Source organism: Chlorocebus sabaeus, chromosome 4 (assembly GCF_047675955.1).
Source record: "Chlorocebus sabaeus isolate Y175 chromosome 4, mChlSab1.0.hap1, whole genome shotgun sequence".
Classification (NCBI taxonomy): Eukaryota; Metazoa; Chordata; class Mammalia; order Primates; family Cercopithecidae; genus Chlorocebus; species Chlorocebus sabaeus.
The window spans coordinates 8,308,899-8,329,589 of record NC_132907.1 but is presented as its reverse complement, the minus strand read 5'-3'; the positions used below and the strand labels follow the sequence as shown (position 1 = coordinate 8,329,589).

Below are 20,691 nucleotides of genomic sequence, written 5' to 3'. Positions count from 1 at the left end.
CATCTTAAGTCTATGTGCTGTGTTCACATAGTCAAAAAACATTATAAAATCAACTTACAATAGGCACGTACACATTATAATATCTGAAATAAAACAAACAAGGATTCCTTTTTCTTTATGAAGAAAACTTACTATAATAAACATGCGATAGAACTCCAGAAAGACAATTTAGCAATTAATCTATATGGTGTGACAACAGTGCCAATCAGTTCCAACTGTAAATTATTTTCTTACCATAATGACAAAGTTGTTTCACAAAGGTCTTAATTTATATTGCTGGATTTGTCTATGTGACAATATATCAGTTTCATAATCATGTTGTGCCTTAAATGTATTTTGTAATTTTTCCCAAGGTAGAAATCTGAAACTAGTTTTCATATATACATATATACATGTATATAAATACACACACACACACACAAAATGTTTCATTTGTACAAATTGTCATTCCTTACTATATTTTCTTAATCTGCATTTTTAGTGCATATGAATTATAACTGATTAAAAAATGTTTAATTTTCCTGAACTTTGAGTTGTTCTCCAAGTCAAAAATTGTTTTAAAATCCTAAAACTAGCACTTAAGTACCTTTCTAAGGCCTTCAATTCTGAGAGATATTTAAATACCGTGAACTGTATACAAAATGTAAATGTGTCCATTATCTATCTGCATATGCAGTACATGCTTACTATACATGCTTGAAATTTCAAATTCTATTAACTTACTATACTTATGAATTCAGAAACGAATGCAACTTCCATTGCTCAAATTTTTTTAATTCACATAGTAACAGAAAAATTATTTTTTATGAAGACAGCAAAAACTGATTTTTTAAGAACAGTCAATAGAAATACAGAAATCTTAACGAACAAAAATTAATTTCATAACTAATTTTCTATTATGCTTTTAAAACATGCACACTTACAAAAACAAAATGTCATATTATTTTGTGAAAGGACAGTGTATCATGCGTCTCTATATGGACTAAGAACGTTTTGGTAGCTTAACTACTTTGGTTTTAACTTAATGGTGTCAAACACTTAGGGAAATCAGTATTATGTATCAGATCAAATAACTGGTACCTGTGGCCATATCCTAAGTATTCTATTACAATACATTTTTTAAACAATGTTTTTGACTTGAGTAGGAAGGTAGGTTTGCTTTTAGTATGAGGGAAGATATGTATTGAAGGATTATGCAGTAAATTTCATAATTGGAAATTTAATAATTTTATATAAAAATCTATGGTTTATTTTAAACAATCCTATAAAAATTTACTCAAATTTAAATATAACACATTTCATAAAGATGTTTGTGAACTTTTAAAATTTTATCTTTAATGGAAAGTAAATATTTGGTCAAAAATATGTTTGGAAGAAAGCTTTTGGTCTATGAATATTATAAAAGTTTCTTAGAAATCTCTTAAGGCCTCAGCACAATAAAACTAGGGCAATGCATATATTCTCAGTTACTCTTTAAAAAAACCTGTAAAAGTGACTATAGTGGCATGTTCTGACACATTCTTTTCATAAACCGAACCCTGTTAGTGACAGCAGAACAGATTGTGTGCATCTGCTGGGAATGAGCCAGATGACAGTGGAAAAACGCACATGGATACCTTGGCACAGCAAATAAAAAATGGAGAAAAAAAGACCTGGAAGAGAAAGTGTTCAACTTTAATTGAAACATTCTTTCCAACATGATGAACATCATCCAACCACATCTTTTAGCCTGTCAATTTTACATATAAAAATGTGTTTTAAAGGAGTTCTTTGTAAATTAGAGCTGTTTTGTCCTCTCTCAGCACTAAATATTGACTCAGGTTTTGGGTTATTTCTTCAAATTATGGCAATGAAATAAGCATTAGGGTAGAAAAAGAGGCCAAACCACTCTACCACAGCCTGGTACAAAAACACTAAACTTATAAAAACCCTTTCAGGTTCAAGTCAAATTTTAAATATCTGGGGTAAGTTTTTGAATTATGTGGGTATTATATTGACAAGTGCCAAAGATGCCACAATTCAAATATTCTGCAAATGTGACTATTGTAAATGTTGCTTGCACTCAAGAGTGCTACAATATTTTATTTTATGCTGATCAACCACAGTATTGTTTAAACAATTGACTCAATAGCGGTAGAGAGGTCCATACATAAAAACAAAAGTGCTTCTATAAATCATATCAAGAAGTTTTCTCGGATGCTCTGATTACAATGAAAATTTATTCTATACAGTATACAATGCAAATTTTAAACTGAAGATGAAGTTGTTTAATAGATTAGTAGTCTGACTGAAGCAGCTGCAGTCAAAAAAAATTCTGGTGATTAACAGCCATTTTCCAGTAATCATAACCCTGGAAAGGGCTACTAAGTAGGGGGAGGGGGTTGCAGATGGGAATAATTCTCTAAGCCCATGTGCCTTAGAGGGCTCCATCATCTTCATGCAGACTTATTATTATTATTATTATTTTTAAATTAAAGCTTTTAGAGGCATCCTTGATTGCAGTGTTGGGAGCTGTCCATGCTGTTTTACCATAGGGAAGTCCACTCTGCAAGTATTCCTTGCGCTGAGCACTCTTTATCCAGGCATTAAAACAGAGTTAGAAAAGAAAGCTGAAATGCAAGGTGCACACTAGAGGGGCATTATTCAAAAGCAGGAGAACAATTTCAAGTGGTTGCAACTCGCCAGGTTGTATAAACTGGTCATGTCTCATCGATATTACCTGACATCCAAAATACGAATTTTTTTGAGAAACTATGTGAATAGAAAAGCTGAACAAAGGGGTTTCCTGACACCAGTAATGCTTACATTTTTTAATCTACATTTTACCTAAATTTGTTTGCAATATCAGAAAGTAATAATCCTCTGGTACAATTCTGCATTTTCTATACTTTATGTTTTTTCTCATATACATAAAAATACGCAAATTAAGACAAGTTCATTTATTCATCATCTCAAAGTTGATAAACTGTGGTCATAATGAATAAGCCCTCAAATCTAGAGAAAAATAGGATAATAAGGGCACCATTTGCTAGTTATATTTTCTTTTCAAAAAAAAATGCATTTCCTCTTTATGGGAAAATACAATTCATTTATTCAACAAATATTTATAGAATGCCTATTATATGCAAGAGTTCTTGTGAAGGATTATAAAGACTAAAATAACACACATTCATCATCAATTAATTCCATCTCTACATATAATTAAAATTGTCTAATAAGAAAAATAAACAAAGATTTTGAATGTATACTTCAAAAGTGAATAATACTAAGAAAAAAACTTAGAATTCTTGGCAAGGCTGGTTACACCATTAAAATCACCTAATAACTGTACATGAAACACTTCCTCTAAACTGAACTTGCATCAAAACTAAGGAATAATCTATCTGCAATTCAGAACTTTGAGTAAATGACTTTTAAAATTCATGGATGGTATTATTTTGTTTCTTTGTTTCCATTTCTGGTTCTAAAAAAAATACGATATTTATTTAATAACATCTAATCTGTGAAAGGTTTTGATTTTCTTGGAGAAAGAAGTATATTGTACTTAGCAATCATTAGAATTGACCCACCACTGCGTAAGAATTACAGACTTGCTCTGAATATGACCCAAATTTAATTGACTGAAAGTATTATTGAAAAATAATTTTTAATAACCATCCCACCCAAAATTTCTAAATGATCATTAGCAGGAATGTAAAATGACTAAAATATAGTGCAATGCTATGATAATAATTTAGTAATTACTGATCATTTACATGTGTCTGCATTATGGTTTTATATCTATTATCCTAGTAAATCCTTAAAAAATTTTAAGAGGTGGGTGATTTTATAACTCCCATTTTACAGATCCTGGAACTGGGGCTTTCTGGTCATTAAAACAACTGCGTAAAACCACTAACCAGTAAATGAGAGGTCGGCTTTTGAACCCAGTTTTGGTCGTTGTTCTTAATCATTACTCTTTATTGTCTATGGACATGTTTGTCTAATAGCGTAACATGTACAATCAAAGAAATGATATTAAGTGTGGAAATGGGGTCTCCAAACTCTTTATGGCTGTTTAAATGATCTTCTGTCTCTTGAGTGTATCTTCATCCTTTCACGCTTTATGTCTCTCTCTGCTCTCCCCCACCGATGCTCCCCACACTGTACACACACCGTACACACACACACACACACACACACACACACACTCACCCCGTTGGATTTCTGGTCCAACACTTACTTCATAGAGCAACCTAAAAGGCATGATTTGGTTGAACTTGCCCAATAACTGTACCACTTCCAAGGAGTTCATGAAGCTGTTCATGTTTGCCACGAATATACCATCAAGTGACTCTAAAGCTGCTGTTGTTCCTTACAAAGACGTGATTCTACAGCCCTGGCTGTTTCAAGATCAGTGTCTGCAGCTCTTTCAAATCATGGCATTGGGCTGTGATGAACCACATCAGTTTCTCAAGTGTAAGGAGATAAGTTAGCATCTAAAACAATTCTGTCGCCCATGTGTAGTCAAAACAAGTTAAAAGTGCACTTGCTTTCACAATGCCAAATACTTTGAAGCAAGAAGGAAGCTTCGAAACGAGAGAATCCAAAAACAATGAAAACGGAAGGAAAAAACACTGAAGTGAAGAATTCTCTATTTTTTTGAAGCTATGAAATGAGAGAAGCGGAGGGAAAAATCACATAGCGCTCACTCTAAATCAAGCAAGATCAAACAGTCTTGGAAGGGATATTGCCGATTCATTTCAACCAAAGAGTCATAGGGAAATAAATAATGGGTATTGAGTATGTTACTCAGCCTTCTGCAAATCCATCAATGTTGCCATGGATTTTTTTTTTTTTTTTTGATTTATGTAAGGCGGGAAAAATTCAAACATAAAATGGAAGAAAAAATAGTCAAAATTATTTCCTTTAACTTCTAACCTATATAGAGTCTAAGTGGACTTCCAATAAATATGAGAAATAAAAAAATAAATTCACTTAAAAATAGACAAATTTGTTAGACTTCATTTAGTTAAGAAAAATCATCCAGAATGAATTAGGTCTGGATTTACACAGTACCTTTTAAAGATATTAATGTTAACTGTAATAGAAGGGTGTAAAGATCTACTTTTTAAACCACATAAACCTTTACTAAAAGACCACCCGACAACTTAATAAGGCTCCTCAAATATGGATGAAAATCAGGTACCTTAAAGAAGTAATTGTTTTAATGGTTAACAGAGTTTAAGATTTCCCAAATTCTTGACCAGAGAATTACCAACTAAGTTAACCTCTAATAGAGTCAACGTTTTAATCGGGTATAGTTTTATCATATGTAAATAGAAATATAGTTTATTTTCTTTTCTAAAATTTCCATTCCATACATGTGTTCAATAGTTGAAACTTTACAATGTATCTGACAATATTTACCAAGGGGTATGATTCAAATGATCCTACTGTTCCAGAGAATTTCCAAGAAAATAAAGAAATCTCTTACAATAGCCTAAATAGAAGCATAGTTTTAATCTGAATTTTTAAATATGTGTAATTTTCTAACAAATAAATGTCAAAAAGTATTGACTCATATCTATATTAGCATTTACAAAACAAAGTTTAACATTTTTTTCCTCCCTTGCTAATGGGCCTTGAAAAAGTACCAGGTATAGGAATATGCCATTGTTTTCATATTCTTATAAGCTGTCTTATACATTTTTTAAGATTTATGCTGTATTAATTTCTTAACAATTTATTGGGAACATTTGCATTCACAGAAAAATAGATGCTTGATATTTAAGCATAATTAAAATTATCATTCTTATCTATTTAGGTTTCAAGAGAAATAAAATTAAATTACACTTAACTGTTGGTCTAATTTGGTCAATTTCATATAGGCAATTAATAATTAGTGTAGTGGGTTAACGACAAAGCTAACATTTATACACTATTCATATATTGTTAAATCAATAATTTAGTTTAAAAATAAAATTAGACCAAATATTTATTAAGTGGTAACACTTTCTCCTGAAGGCTCTCATTTAATACATTTCTAAAGAAGAAGGCTAGTTTTAGAAAGGTGTGCTGGCTGCACCTCATACAAATGAGAATTCTACTGATTGAAAGGAGCCATGGCAGCTAGAAATTATTTTTTTAATAGGATTTTTAAAAAATCACATGGGTAACAGTTGAAAATGTAACTGGTAATTAAAGCCTGCTTCTTAACAAATTTTTGCTTTAATTTTTTAAGGAGAAGTACAAGTTTTTAGACTCTAGTTTCAGATACAAGGAACATTAACGCAGATATTTAGAAGTCAATTTATTTTGCATTGTATTAAACACATTACTTACACTGTACCTTTCAAATGAAAAGCATAAAACTAACGCTCACATTTTCTCCCTCTGTACTCTGTATTTTGACCCCTAAAAATCATTTAAAGTGTGGGTGTTTATCAATAAAAATTATTGCAGCACCACACATTGTGGTGGAACGTTGCTATTTCCCGAGATAAGTACAAAAAACCTCAATGCTAATTTGCATCACAAAATGATCTAACATATCTGGAATATAATGCACAGGCTTCATTGAAAAGAAACCATTACATTTTTCTTTGTGAAACAAAAAGTACAGATATCTGATTGGGTCTGGGTGTGCTGGAGGTAGGGGGTGGGGAAGAGGTCTCATTTTCTATCTCACACCTATTGTTTTATGCATTCTAAACTGCTATATGGGAATAAAAAGGAAACATACTGAATCCACTTTGCAGTTAATGTCTTAGTAATTTAAGAGGCTGAATTTTCAAGTTAAAGAGGGGAAACATTATGCTTTTCCTTTCCCAAAGCTATTTCCCCTATTTCCCAGGAAGAAGGCCCTCTGTTCCTTACCCTATGCAGGGGGAAAAAAAGGACATTACTTAGGGCTGAAATCACTCCGAGACAGAAGAAGGGAAGTTTATGATGTGGCACTGTGCACAGTATCTGGTCTGCAGCCAGTAAGTTTTCATTTTGCAGCTCTGCTTCCAGTACCTGCCCTGCATATTCAGGAATAAAAATATACCAGAGCTCTACCTGAAAAACTGTGGATGTTACAAAGAATTAAAAGAGTTTATTTTTCTTTCTTTATCCTGAGTGTAATTACTGTTTTTAAAGAAGAAAGAGCTGAAACTATAGTAACTGGAAGTTTTTTGTTTTTTTTTTTTTCCTTTTTAAACTCCTCAAACTACCTTCCAACAAAGCCATTTAAGTTAAATGGTACATTTACAGACTCACCTACATGAAGGATATAACTTAAAACATCTGCTCAGACACATACGTTCTGTTCAGATATAAAAAATGTGGCAAAATTTTTTAAAAATATAGGACCACTATATTCTTAAAATGTGTGTTCTTCTCTGTGTGTGTGTTCATTCATTCAAGAGATCTTTGACTGCAATTAGGTAGTCGGTCCTATAAAGGCTTCCTTGTGTGACCATAATTTCTAAAAGTAAAATGCTCCAGTGAATATTTCTGCTAAATAATCACATCTTCAAAATCACTTTAAATAAATTCCAATCCCTCATGTTACATTAAGCAATAATGCCAGTTTTCCATAATATGCCTTGTTTGTAAGCACTTTATTCAGGGTCAACAATTAATTAGAAGACAAAAAGTATAAATCGCCTGTTTACTCTATTAAGTAGCAGGCAAATTTCTTTGTCTGTCTCAACGTATTTACGTTAATGAATTTATTTTCTAATTTTGAAAATAAGCATATTTAAGCCAAAGCTGCCTGTCTTCGGGGTTTGGGGAAGGATGCACATTCTCTTGCTATCCTTCTAACTTGCTGAAAGAATCACAGGTGTGAAAAAAAGACGGGGATAGTTCTTGGCTGTTTTTATAAAAAAACACTTCACATTCTATCGAAGGACCACATCCACTTCTTTTTAAATACAATATGCTAGGAATCCATAGTATCTGAGAGCAATTTATATAAATTCTTCATGTGCATCTTATCTATGACAACAAGATAGAAGAGGAAAACCAGACCACCACGCTCATGATGCTATTTGCAAAAAGCAGGTTCTCAAAAGGGACTAATTTGAAGATCAGATAGTTCCTCGAGCCTCTAAAAACAAGTTTTGAGTGTTTAATTCAAATCACTGCTTGAGGACTTGCACTGTCATTCTACATGAATCCCAACACTTGCAGGAGGAACAACATTGCTCCATTCATTTCAAATTTACAGCATTAAGAATTAATAAAGTCTCTATAATGTCTGCATTATTTAAGAGTAATGATTCCTGAAGAAATCTGCCTGTAATAGGCTTACTGTTTTTATTGCTTGTAATGTTATCAATTTCCTTTTCCATGCCCTCGAAAGATTCTCTTCATGTGCTTTGAACTTTGTTTACATTGGCTGTATTTTAAAAATACATACCAAGATTTAACTTGCACAATAAAAAGACAATGTACAGCAAATGAACTATGGTGATGACAAATAAATGTTACTCATATCACCTGAAAGTAAACCATGAATTTATATAACATGTATCACATAATTTCCATATTTAATAAGAATATGATTTTTTGCAGTAAACATTAAAATAGTATCAAGGAGATGCGAGATAATAGTATATTGAATAGCCTTTTCTAAAATCTTATTTTTACAATGGTATTCTTTGTCATAGAACATTCTTTAACTATTTTTCTTACACGGACAAAAATAACATAAGAACATCAATGCTATCTTCATATTCTTAAAAGAGAGGGGCAAGGAATGAATGCTTCCAGCACCCTTTATTTTGTTAGGCCTCAATATTGTCTGTAAAGTAACATAGTTACTACAAAATTCTTGATTTGAGCAAGAACAAAATTATTACAGTGTACGTTACAGTTATTTCATGCAGGAATGTTAAAACATACTGAAATTATAAAACTTTCATATACCTTTTTTCAATATTCAGTGTAAGGTTGTCAATAAGAGCTGCTTTTTAAAAAATTGACAATTTTCTTTGCTCACTAACTATAGGAGATCATTGCAAATTATGTTCTTTCTCATGCTGCTATTCACTTACATACTGCATATTTGCTTCAATTCTCCAAGGGAAGAAATGTGGCTCTTGTGGGAAAGGTCCACCCCTTTCTACATGTTTGCTTCCTTGAACGAAAGGAACACACCCCCTTACATTCTTTGAAATGTGTCCAACAATTGTAATGGCACTGTATTATTGACTAAATTAGAAAATCTTAAGTGATAGTCAAATATTGTTAATACGCTGTGTATTTTGAGTCAGGAGACCTAAACGACACATACACAGATAACAGAAATGAAGTTCAATCAAGTGTCTACACTTGGATGCTTAGAATGTTTGTGTTAGTAGAAGAAACTCATGAATGTTTTTGTGTACATGTATGTTGTATGACACCTCAGGAAGAGGCCCATGAATGTTACAAGTTTTTGACTGCCTCCTTTCAATTTAAGACCTATTAGAGGAATTACCCCTTTCTTTCATAATTATATTAGAGAAAAAATATTTAGAAACTTAGCAAGTAGAATCAGAGAGCTGTTTGAAATCACAAATGTGCAAAAATATCACAGGTCTGCGCTTATCATCCTAATGGCAGAAAACTCACACCAAAGTTGGTACCCACTAACTTCTACCTCATTAAGGCAAGCTGCCGGTCATTGGATATTACGTTCTAACAGGACTTCCCATTATGTAGAATAATGTATTTCCTTCCAAGGCAAGTTTTTCTTTTGTTGTTATTTTCTAATAAAGTAATATACTCCACATTTATAGAAAATTTTGCATTTATCTTTGATTTTATCTTTTCTAAATATTCTTTTTCTTTATTCCACTTTTACAAAGAAATTTGCAAGTGTAAAGATACAGCAGGCAAAAAAAAATTATATCTCTTTTAAGATATTTTAGTGTTTAAATGAAATGGAGAGTCCTTGTGCAATTTATCAGGCATTTCAGAATGAACTCAACTATATAATTAATTCCCAGGCCTACAAAATGGAAGCTTTGTTATTTGCCTGTGTTTCTCACTTGAAATAAGAGTGAATATATAACTGGAACTCAAGGTAATAAACTTATTAAAACTTAGTAAGATATTGTTATGGTCAAAGAAGACCCGCAAGTGCGTGCCACAAATCCACTCAGAAGAAACATCTCATTCACTAAAATTTTCTTATTATAATAGTGCACAGAAAATTAAACACATAAATATTAATTTTATGTATCACAGATGATGTAGGCAATGAAAATGCAATGTTTACATTTATGGGTGACTCATTAGTGTTTTATTGTGTGAAACACTAGGAGGCATCAGTTGGGTGAAAAAGGACTTCAATTTTAGAAGAAGCAAGAAATTACTGTAAAGTTGGGTGTGTAAGAAGTTAAGATTTTTTAAATGTTATTATGTAAACCAAAACTTTATTCTCTGAAATAAACTCTCAAAACATCATATTCTGTTGTAAAGAATGACCTTTATATAACATTCATGAAATACATATATATATAATTTGACCAATGAACTTTTATGAAGATATATTTCAGATGTATGGATTCATAACTGTGTAATTACACATTTTTATGTAGAATATATTTGGCAACAGAATAGCATAATGGATATTGACTATTATGCATTTTCTGCTGAATTACTCAATAACATGAGTGTATGTTTTATTTCTGGCAAATTCTGTTTTGTGCTATTTATAATGTCTCTGAAAATGTCTAATGCATTTAAGTCTTACAATACCTGCTTCGTGTAAGCAGACAATTTGATGTTTCTTCATAAAGAAATGATGGAACTTAAAATTTACACAATGAGGACATAGATAAAAAAAGGACATGTTTTCTCTTACTTCACTACTGAAAGCCTGTCATTTGAAAACTGAATTTTCCATTGTTTGAATGGTTCATAATGATGAAGCAACAGGGTCAAAGTATACTTATCTAGCAATCATTTGAAATTGAGTGTCTTGCCATTCCTCAACAATCAGCTTTTATCTTTGACCTATCAAAATAACATGTGAACTATGTAATCTGCCTTTTGTAAGGTGCATAGACTCTGTTGTTGTTCCTGGTTTTGTGAATCACCTCTGTAATCTGGTTTGATTTCCTAAAGGTGACAGATCTCGGTGAACAGTCAAGCTTTACTGAGTGCAAGATAGTCCACGCGCCTATGAGATTAAGGTACAGTGCTAAGGACGGGGATCTTAATTACCTATCTTTCCACATGCAGCATACTGATGAAACATCAGTGATTAAATCACTTCATCCTGTCCAGGCAATCACCACATTAGTATAGAATGAATATGTGTATTTTGATAAGTTTTAGATATTAATTTGTGTGGCATTTTCTCAGAGGATGAGCTTTTGAAAAAGAAGTGCAACTTTATTAATAATCTCTTTACAGTCCATCTTGTGACCATGAATTGCATATTAAATTCTTCTATGTTGCTTCGAATCATGTCCCCAAAGCCAGAATTCTCTGTTTAATAATTATGTCTTTGTTGTTATGTAGCACAAGTATTGCTGCACAGCTATTTCCCCATTTTTGTCACTTTCTGAGATTTCAGAGACTCAAATTATACCACACTTTAGAGTTGAGAAATAAAACCACAAAATATACTTCAATAAACAGAAGAAAGTTTTAAAAGATAATGTTAAGATATGCTAAGGAGTTATTCAGTGCTGTTCTTTATAAAAGAAGTTTAAACACAATAAATTATTTATTAGAAAGATACATTTGCAGTGTTATGCAATTTATTGATTCCGTTAAGTTAGGGCCAAGGAAAAAATTTCAGGTATTATTTCCCCAAAATTTTGCAAAATGAACATGTTTACAAAGAGGAAAAGATGCAAGTTGCCTCTTGTTATCTAAGTTTCATGGAGGTATCTAGTATTAAAGTGTTTCTATCTTGAAAAGTTAATATCGGTGATTGCACACTTTTAAAATATGAATAGCTCAGAAAAGGTGGAAAACTGTTTTTATTATAAATTGCTTATTCGTTATTGAAATAAAAAACAAATTAACATTTAATAAAACTGACACTTTAATATTATCTTTCAATATATTCCACATGCACAGCAATCAGGATGTAAATGGTATAATTAATGAGTGAAGTAAAATGCTGCCTTTCCTAAGCCTGAAAAAAAGTCAAACATTCCAATGTTGTGTGAATTATATTAATAAAAATAGTAGATTTTTATAAAATTTAGTAAAACTTGAAGTACAGATAACAGCCACCTACTGCCTGTTTGACGGGAGAATCAAATTTTAAGCAAATGTTATGTTTAAAGACTGTTTTAATGAAAACTTTTAGAGTTGAGTTAGTAGCCGAATACACAGCTAAATGTACTTTTCTACAAATTGAATGAGATATTTAAAATATTTCTTTCCTCTTGAAATTGGATGTTAGGGACATCTCATTTTACCTATCAAGTTCTGAGTCTTGCTTTAGAACTACTTCTTTTAACTTAAATAATTTCATGCATACACTGGAAGACAATAATATGGCTTTTAACAGCATTATCTTTAATTGAAACTGATGAAGAAACAAAAATACTGCTTATACCATATTGGTACATATGAATGTTTTTAAAGACTAGCCAAAACTGACATTATTTTTTTAAATTAAATAAGATGTTTTAGTTTCAAATTAGAGATTGTTGATCTATTTAAAGCTAAAACTGGTATGCAATACGAGGTTAAACGGGGTTCACAGGTGGTCACATTTCCATGTCCTACCAAGTCTCTAGGGACTGGAGTTATTATACTCCACATAAACATCTTTACTCTGCAACCACAATTCCATTGCAAGGTGCCAGTGAAAGTAGGCTGGTCACTTTTTTTTTTTTTTTTTTTGGACTGGTATATTGAGGTGGCTGGAGTTTCCTTTATAGCACTTAGAAATTATATGCAGTCCCCAAGCATTTCATAAGACAGTTACTATTAGAGTTAGTTTCAGATTCACAATAGTAAAACGCACTTTGTGTCAAAGCAATTCTCCACTGAGGACCGGTTAAGGAACTGGCAGAGAGCCCAATTCTACTTATTATACTGTCAGCATTTACATATAAAGTATTTTATACAAAAGACACGCATTCCTAAAATGTGACAAAAAAAGGCTTTCCCCAAAGAATGATAACTACTGGACTTAGAATAGTCAGAAGTGATTCAGATATAAAATTTCCTCTAAAAATCAATAGCCATGTTCAGGGAAGGAAGATAACATTAGCATTAAATGTAAATACTTCTATAACATTTAATAATACAATAAACAACGTGTCACATCTATATATACTTCCTTTGTGCCAAACTTTATCATTGAGTTTGGTAACTTTCATTCCAAGTCTAAAGAGAAGGCAATTTAAGTGACTTAACCTTGCTTGCTTTTAAACGGCTATATATTTGACTTGACCTGAACAGCAAACTATATGCTGAAATCGAACGTGAATTGTGAAATGTGTAGACTATCATGGCAGGGATATTACCTTTTGTCCACAACAATTAAGAATCCTTCTGTCAAGCCAGCACTTTGGTGAGGGAAGGAAATGCACAAAGGTATACTCTGACAGACAGCCATGCTTTAGCTCAAACTAATCCCAAGAATTAGTGGCTCAGAAGCATAACCCAGGGCAAATCAGTGTCTTTGGGGAACTCATGGGAGCATCTTTCCACAGTGAACTAACTGCTAAATCTTAAGGCATCTACTTCAAGGTCACAGAACATGCTGTGAAACATTAAAATCCACCAGGCTCCACACGCTCCACCATATCAAACATGCTAATGACGTGAACTAACTTCATGAAACTTTAAATACACTGGTGTGACAGGAACGAGTCGGGAGTGATTTCAATAGCTGATGGCAAACGGATACGACTATCTAAAAAGTTACTTTTAGCAACAAACAAGGAAATCATGGAATCTAACGAAAAGAATGCACAACGAACCTCAACTTCAGCCTTCAAAAAAGGCACAGGGATAGATAGACACAGTGCCGTGGAATATATTGATGCAGATTTTAGAGACAATACCCGGGTTTTCTATTTCCTCGAGAAATGTCAGGGGTACTTACATGAAGGAAGACCCGATCAGATTAGTCCTTGAGATATTTTCCTTTCTTAAGAGAGAGAGAGAGAGAGAGAAAAAAATAAAAAATAACAACAATAATCTTTACTTCGTCCAGCGTTGAAGTGCTTCTCCACCTGATTCAAACATGCAGCCACGGCGACCCACACAGAACCTTCAAAGTCAATCCAATAGCAGCCCGAAGATGTCTGGGTGTACGCGTGTGCTCAAGTGTCTGTGACTGCGAGCAGAGCGAGCAGAGAGCTGGAGACGATGTGTGCGTGTGTGCGCGCGCGAGGGGAGCGCGCGCGAGGGGGGGGCGCGGGGCCGCGCATTCGCGCGCGCCGAGGCCGCTCCGAAGAGGAGGAGGAGGAGGAAGAACGAGGAGGAAGAGGAGGAGGAGGAGGAGGAGGAGGAGGAGGAGGAGAAAGTGGCTCTCAGCGGCCGGTCGGATTAAAAGTAACCAGACTCGTCCAGAAAACTGCGTCCAGGAAGGAAGTGACAGAAGACGAATGGGAAAAGGAGAACAGCTCACAGCGTTTGAAACATCGCGTAAAAAAGACTGGGGGTGGTGGGGGCGGGGGGATGGAAGGATACTGGGAGGGGAGACGGGGGTGGCAGGGAAGACTGAGCACGAAGGGTTGGGGTTCTAAGCAGCACGTCCGATGAAGTGTCTTTTGCCTCTTTTTTTTCCCCCTTTATTTAATTTTGTCCTTGCCTTTGCTTCGCGCTGCCTTTTTCTCTCCGTCTCTCTCTCCCCCACAATCCCAAACCGTTGACTCTCCTCGCGAGCTGGAGAAATCATCAGTTTCACTCTTGCAAAAGGGGGGCGGGACTAGACCTCGGAGCGTTTTAATAAAACAAACATACAGCAGCTCCCTCCTCACCCCTCCAGTCTCAACTAGATTGATAAATTACTCCACTACACTACTTTAATTATGTATATGGTATGCAGAATAAATCACTGAACATCAGTACCTCAATCAAGCACTTTTAAATGATAATTGCATCTTGGTGAATCAATCTTTCCATTCCTGACATTTTGCTAATTTTAGTTTTACGGTGGGGTAATAGCACATGCCATACGCAAACCTAATGACAATTCTTTATTGCACGAAATGAAGACAACACGGCGAGCTGCGGCTCCCTGCTCCTCTCCCGGCGCCTCTGCGGAGGACGCTAGGAGAGAACCTAGTCTCCCGCTGCGGCGCGCTCGCTCTCCGGGGACGCTGCAAGCCAGCCAGCAGGAAAGTCCTTCTAAAGTCGGAATCTTTCCTCTGACCAATAGGAGCGCGACCCTAATAGTTGCTCTTGTGACTTTTCCCCCTTTTGGACACGCGTTAGCCACTTCTCTCTTCCACTGGTCGGTGCGCTCCTCCGTTACTCACGCGTAAAAGCCATGGTCCAGGATGTCTGCAGCACTCGATTCCAGCGTGCTTTTCCTGCACGCCCAGAAGTCGCGGTTTTCACCCTAAGAGGTTGGAGCGCTAGAAAGCGAGCCGAAAGGTTTCTCTAATGTTAGTAATGTACGAAATAATAAAATAATTACCAGTATTTGAGATCTCGACTCCATCACGGAGCCATGAACTTTCTAATCAGTTTGGAAATATTTACCGAGGCAGCAGCTTCCTCGGAGTTCCCCCCCTCCCCCCACTCTGTCTTTTCCACACCTTACTGGACTTCATCCAGGTCATTAACATGTAAACCAAACCAACTTCCCAAATGCATTAGGCTACCCTAGCCGATAGCTGATGACTTCACTTATCCTGAAGAGTTTCAGCTGCACAGGAAGCAGAAATAGAGACTGATAAGGGAGGATACTTATGTTAAGGTTAAAGCATGATAAACACTTTTTCTTACTAGTATATATATATATATGGGCTTTAATATTTAGGAAAGGCTACTAGAGATTGGGCACCTCCCGCCCTAACCAACTATTAATATATACCATGCCCAATAAAGCCAAAGATAAAATACATCAACTAGTATAGAATCATTAAAAGACAAGATTGCATGCCAGTAGAATTACAGATGACATAAAATGTTTAAACCAAATTAATTTTTAAAACAATATTGTGAAAGCAAGAAGGGAAAATTCATAGAACATAGAATGTATGAGAGTAGACAATAGGAGTATATTGAAATATCTAGCTAACTGAAGATATTTCCTCACTTTAGAAAACTCATTTTAGCACTAAGTTTAACCCAATGACTAGTTGTATTTCCTGTTAAGTCCAGCAATATGCCTCCAGACGACTGTTTTAATGTAAGAGGACAGTATGGTTCAAAAAGCCTCCTGCTTCAATGTAGGAGGTATTTGATGTGAGTAGCTTCTCTCAGAAGAGTGGGCTCAACATTTAGGCAACAGTCCTAAGGCTTCACTTAAAAGGGGAAGATTTATTTTATAGGCAAGTACAACAATCTGAACAATCTTCAAGCTTCCAGCTCCTCATTGTGACTATCAGCACAACTAAGACCATTCCCTCCCTTTTATTATAGGAATGCATCACAAACTGTCACAAAGCAAAAACCATCCGAAATAGTAGTATTTCTTGCAGATTAGTATCTACAATGTATTTTGTTTGCCGGTTTTTCAAATGGTGAGTTTGCCATTACCATGAATTCATTTTAATAATATGGCAGAGAGCATCTATGTCAGCTTTCCATTCAAAGTACAACTTCTCTGAAAATCCAAAAATTTAAAGGGCAAAGATATTTTGAATACTAAGATACGTCTATATATGGTGGTAAAAATAAAATTAATTTTCTTTAAGATTCACAAAGGTTCTGAAAAAGCAAAGCATTTGAAGGACCATCTAAGTTTATTGCCATAATGCCTAAAATTAATGCAGTGAATTACAACAGTCTATTTGACATGAGCAAACACATAGCCAAAACATGAATTTCAGCCCTGCTGTTTTTGATGAATTATAGAGAGTATTTCTGTTTACCACAGTACACTTCAGTTTTAGATTTTCTTTCAAAAAGAAATTATTTTATTTTACCTTTTCATATTTTAATTATTTAATAATAAACATTATAACAAACCCATAATTATCAATGATACTGCAAGCATTCAAAAGTAAGTATAACCCCACACTGGATAATTTGAAAATAATTTGGATCTGGAATGTATCACAGTTGGCCTTTTAAAATATAGGATTTTCCCCTCAGCAGATTTAGCTTCTTAATTATGTGTGACCTAAGTTAATATTACCATTAGTTTTCTTCCCATGAGCCTTTAGAGTTGAAGCAGAAGAGAAGAGATATGAAGACATATACAATAGAAAATCGCCTGAGATTTAAAATTATTCATGAGTAATCCACAAAGTATTTAATCCAGAATGTGCTTTGTATTCTTTAAATACTTCTGGACTTTTGGTTTCTGTTTTTGTTTTTGTTTTTTCTTTAACTAAAATCAACCTGATCCTTGCCATCTAATGATACTTGGTCAGGATCAGACTATTTTCTCATGTAGGGAGGAGCTTGTACTAGGTGTCAGGAGACCTGGATTCTCTATCTAGTTCCAAATTTGTGCCTTACTAAGGGATTTGTCCTTTCTAGGCTTCAGTTCGCTTATGTGTTAAATGAGTTCTGTAACCTATTCCAGTTCTATGATTGGAAAACAGAAAATATTTCTACCCTTTAAACCAATTGGAAGGTAGGGTCTATCCAGTTAAATAATAGGTGACAATTCCTTTAACAGAAAATTATGTCTGGGATTGATGTACCAGCTTTTTTTTTTTTTTCTTCTTCTAATCACCAAACATTTCCTACATTAAATAGTAAATGCTTTATTGTGAATATAAATATAGTCACTTGTTTTTCCCTCAAAATAATTATATTTAGCAATATATTTAATTAAAGTGTCATAGAAGTTACAGAGAGCATGCCCCTCGGTATTTTAACTGCAGGGAAAGCTAATGTTGCAATTTCTGTTCAGAGCTGCATACCATCTTACTCCATCCTCCTCTCTTCACTACTTCCCTACATTAAAGCAGCGGTCCACTAAAGCCCTGTGCACTGGGTCTGCCTGCTTTTAAGCCTGGCCCACGCTGGGTGTAGCTCTTGAAGTGAGCTTTAAAAATTATTTTAAAGTGAACTGGGGCGGTTGCCACAGCAACCCACCCTGAGATGAAGAAAGGCTATAGATTAATCTACCCCTTAAGATTATTCAACTGTATAGTATTTGTTCCTCAGCCAGAATACTTTTAACACAAACATGGTAAGTGAACATCGTAGTTTAGAAAGATCTAAAAAGCAGTGAGACACAAATTCCAATAGCATTACATATTTTAATCTTTGTCTAATTATAGCTTTGATGATACACAGGACTTCCCATGAAATAGATTAATTGTTTAAGATACAGTACTTGCAAAAGTAGGCCCTGAAAGGTGACATGATCTTTAAGCAAAATGGTATGTCATTGCTTATAATATAAAGTGCATTGTGGTCATTTAACTCTTTATTATTGTTACACACGTCTATTCTGTAAATACCTAAGGCCAAGGAGTTTGGCAGTTCTACCTTTATGGTAACTCTGTGGTAAATGATAAAAACAAATGTGAGCACTCACCACATACACTTCTTTACTGTCACAGTCATTTGCCTTCCGTTCTTTACTTCATCTCTTCATAGAAGTTACTTCACAGTTTGCAACTCTTCTTTGGCACCTTCAAATGTGGAAGTGCAAAAAAGTATATAGTATTTTGTTAATGCTGATATGAAAGTACTTTCAAATAGATTTATTTCTAAAACTTCTAACCTGAAGTAACAATACTTCGATTTTAAACCAAAGTGTTTTGAATATAAGATTATTGAAATTGTCATTTATTGTGATAACAATCTTCAATATAAAGAGTGCCAAATATCTAAATTTCAAAAATTCACTAGGTGCAGCATTAACCCAAGCAGCATATACAGCATGTGGACTGTCTGTGATTGAGCATTTGCAATATACAAAGGATTTGTTATTTCAAGACAGGGTTTACACATATCTAAGGATTCTATATTTACCTGTATTTCTGTACCTTCAGTTTTATATCTGATAGAGAATTACAGAAGAATGTCAAATCCATTATATCCGAAGCTAACACAATTTGTCAAATTGGGAAATGTTTGCAATGCAGTTGAGGTTGCTGAGAGGGCTTATTTTATGCATTGCCTAAAGGCCAATTTAAAATACTTTGGGATTAGTGATGTGTATTCAATATGGTTTATAAATTCTATTACCGATAATACCTTATTCTTCCAAGCAGTGTTTAACTGTACTGAGCACAGACAAATGCTCCTGTGTTCTGATTTCTGTTTTAGCCTAGCTTTCCATGACTTTGTGCACACAAATGAACGTTTCCTTGGCTTCAGACTGAGGCTAGTCCCAGAAAGAAAACCAGCCTTGAGACACTTCAGACCAGGATGGTCAATATCTATTTTCCCATTTGTAATAGCAAGAGGACTTTGCATAGTGAAGAATCATTTATAAAGCCTCTATATTTGGGTTGACATCTCTGAGGTTTATTTTTAAGTTGCTTCAGAGTCAAAGAGAAATGAAGAATTTTGGCCAGTTTTATTTTATGGGTGTTAGTTGAGTTTAGTTTTTTAGGCTCAGGCCCACAGTGAGTGAGTCCAGACTTGGTCTTGTAGTCACTACCAAGTGATTTGGTGAATTCTCTTTCTTCCAGTTGCGCTTCATTTTACAGTCTAAAGTGAGAATCATAATACACATCTCCCAGGGCCTATTCACCTTACAGAAATGCAATCTTCATGAAATAACATGAAGGTATGGTAAGGATTTTTTAAAACGACACTACAAATTATGATACATTTCTTCCTTTTCCTGTAATCAGTATGTCCAAATAAGGCTTGATCAGTAATTTGCTTGCAAGTGTGTGGCTGATTCAAAAATACCCACATGCATGACTAAATTTAATGCGACTTTACCTTTACTTACAAAATTGTTCAATGTTGTTCATCGGAACATTGATTCTATCCCATTTCTTGAAATATCACAGAACCCTTCAATTCAAGGAATGGATTTTCACACTTCCCCTTTTAACTGTTTCTTCTAGATACCTTACTATGTGTGTGCTTTTTCATTTAAAAAAATGTTTACCCGGGGTCGGGGTAGAAGTGGGGGTTAAAAATCTCGTCCTGCGTTTTGGTGCCCACTTCTTTGTTTGGAAAGCAGAGCGCTGGGACTCAATCCGGGCGGCCCTCAAAGACCCAGACGAGGGACGCCTCTGGTTTCAGCAACTCACTCCGCTGAGTTATTGATTGCAGGCAGCAACAATCCCTCCGGTTGATTTGTGTGAAAAGTGAATCCGCGCTGGCTGGGCGTTCAGCAGAGGCGCAACAGCCGCAACGCCATCCAATTATTGCCGATCCTCCCCTCCAACACTGCTCTCATCACCTATATACTCTTTTCTCTGCCCGTCTCTGCTTCCCCCCACCCACTTTTCTCCCGGGCCGACGGAGCCGAAGGGGCGGGGGTTCCTTCCTTGGAGTGTTTCTAGAGCTCGGAGGCTGCTAGTAGGGGGTGAGTGCGCCACGTGCGTGCGCCACGGGCGAGCAGGAGGCAGACTCTGGCTCTCCTGGGGACCTGCTGGACCTGGGTGCGATGAGTGGGCGGCCACGCTGGTTTGGCACGGGGAAGAGAGG

At 34.9% G+C, this 20,691-nt stretch overlaps 2 protein-coding genes across 20 annotated transcripts in view; one reads left to right on the top strand and one right to left on the bottom strand.

Moving 5' to 3' along the window:
- MEF2C (myocyte enhancer factor 2C) overlaps window positions 1-14,425 on the bottom strand; it is a 163,489-nt gene extending 149,064 nt beyond the window's left edge. For 13 of the 15 annotated variants that reach the window (XM_073014629.1, XM_007977837.3, XM_007977936.3 and 10 more), the window contains exon 1: window positions 14,042-14,425. The gene's annotated coding sequence lies outside the window, so the exon portion shown is untranslated. The remainder of the gene's footprint in view (window positions 1-14,041) is intronic. The other 2 variants (XM_073014623.1, XM_073014624.1) reach the window with 1 other exon arrangement.
- Window positions 14,425-20,691, top strand: part of LOC103224320 (protein PPP5D1-like) — a 96,340-nt gene continuing 90,073 nt past the window's right edge. For 2 of the 5 annotated variants that reach the window (XR_012092710.1, XR_012092711.1), the window contains exon 1: window positions 14,434-14,586. The gene's annotated coding sequence lies outside the window, so the exon portion shown is untranslated. Of the gene's footprint in view, window positions 14,587-15,929; window positions 20,570-20,691 lie in introns of those variants that run through there. The other 3 variants (XM_073014632.1, XM_073014630.1, XR_012092709.1) reach the window with 3 other exon arrangements.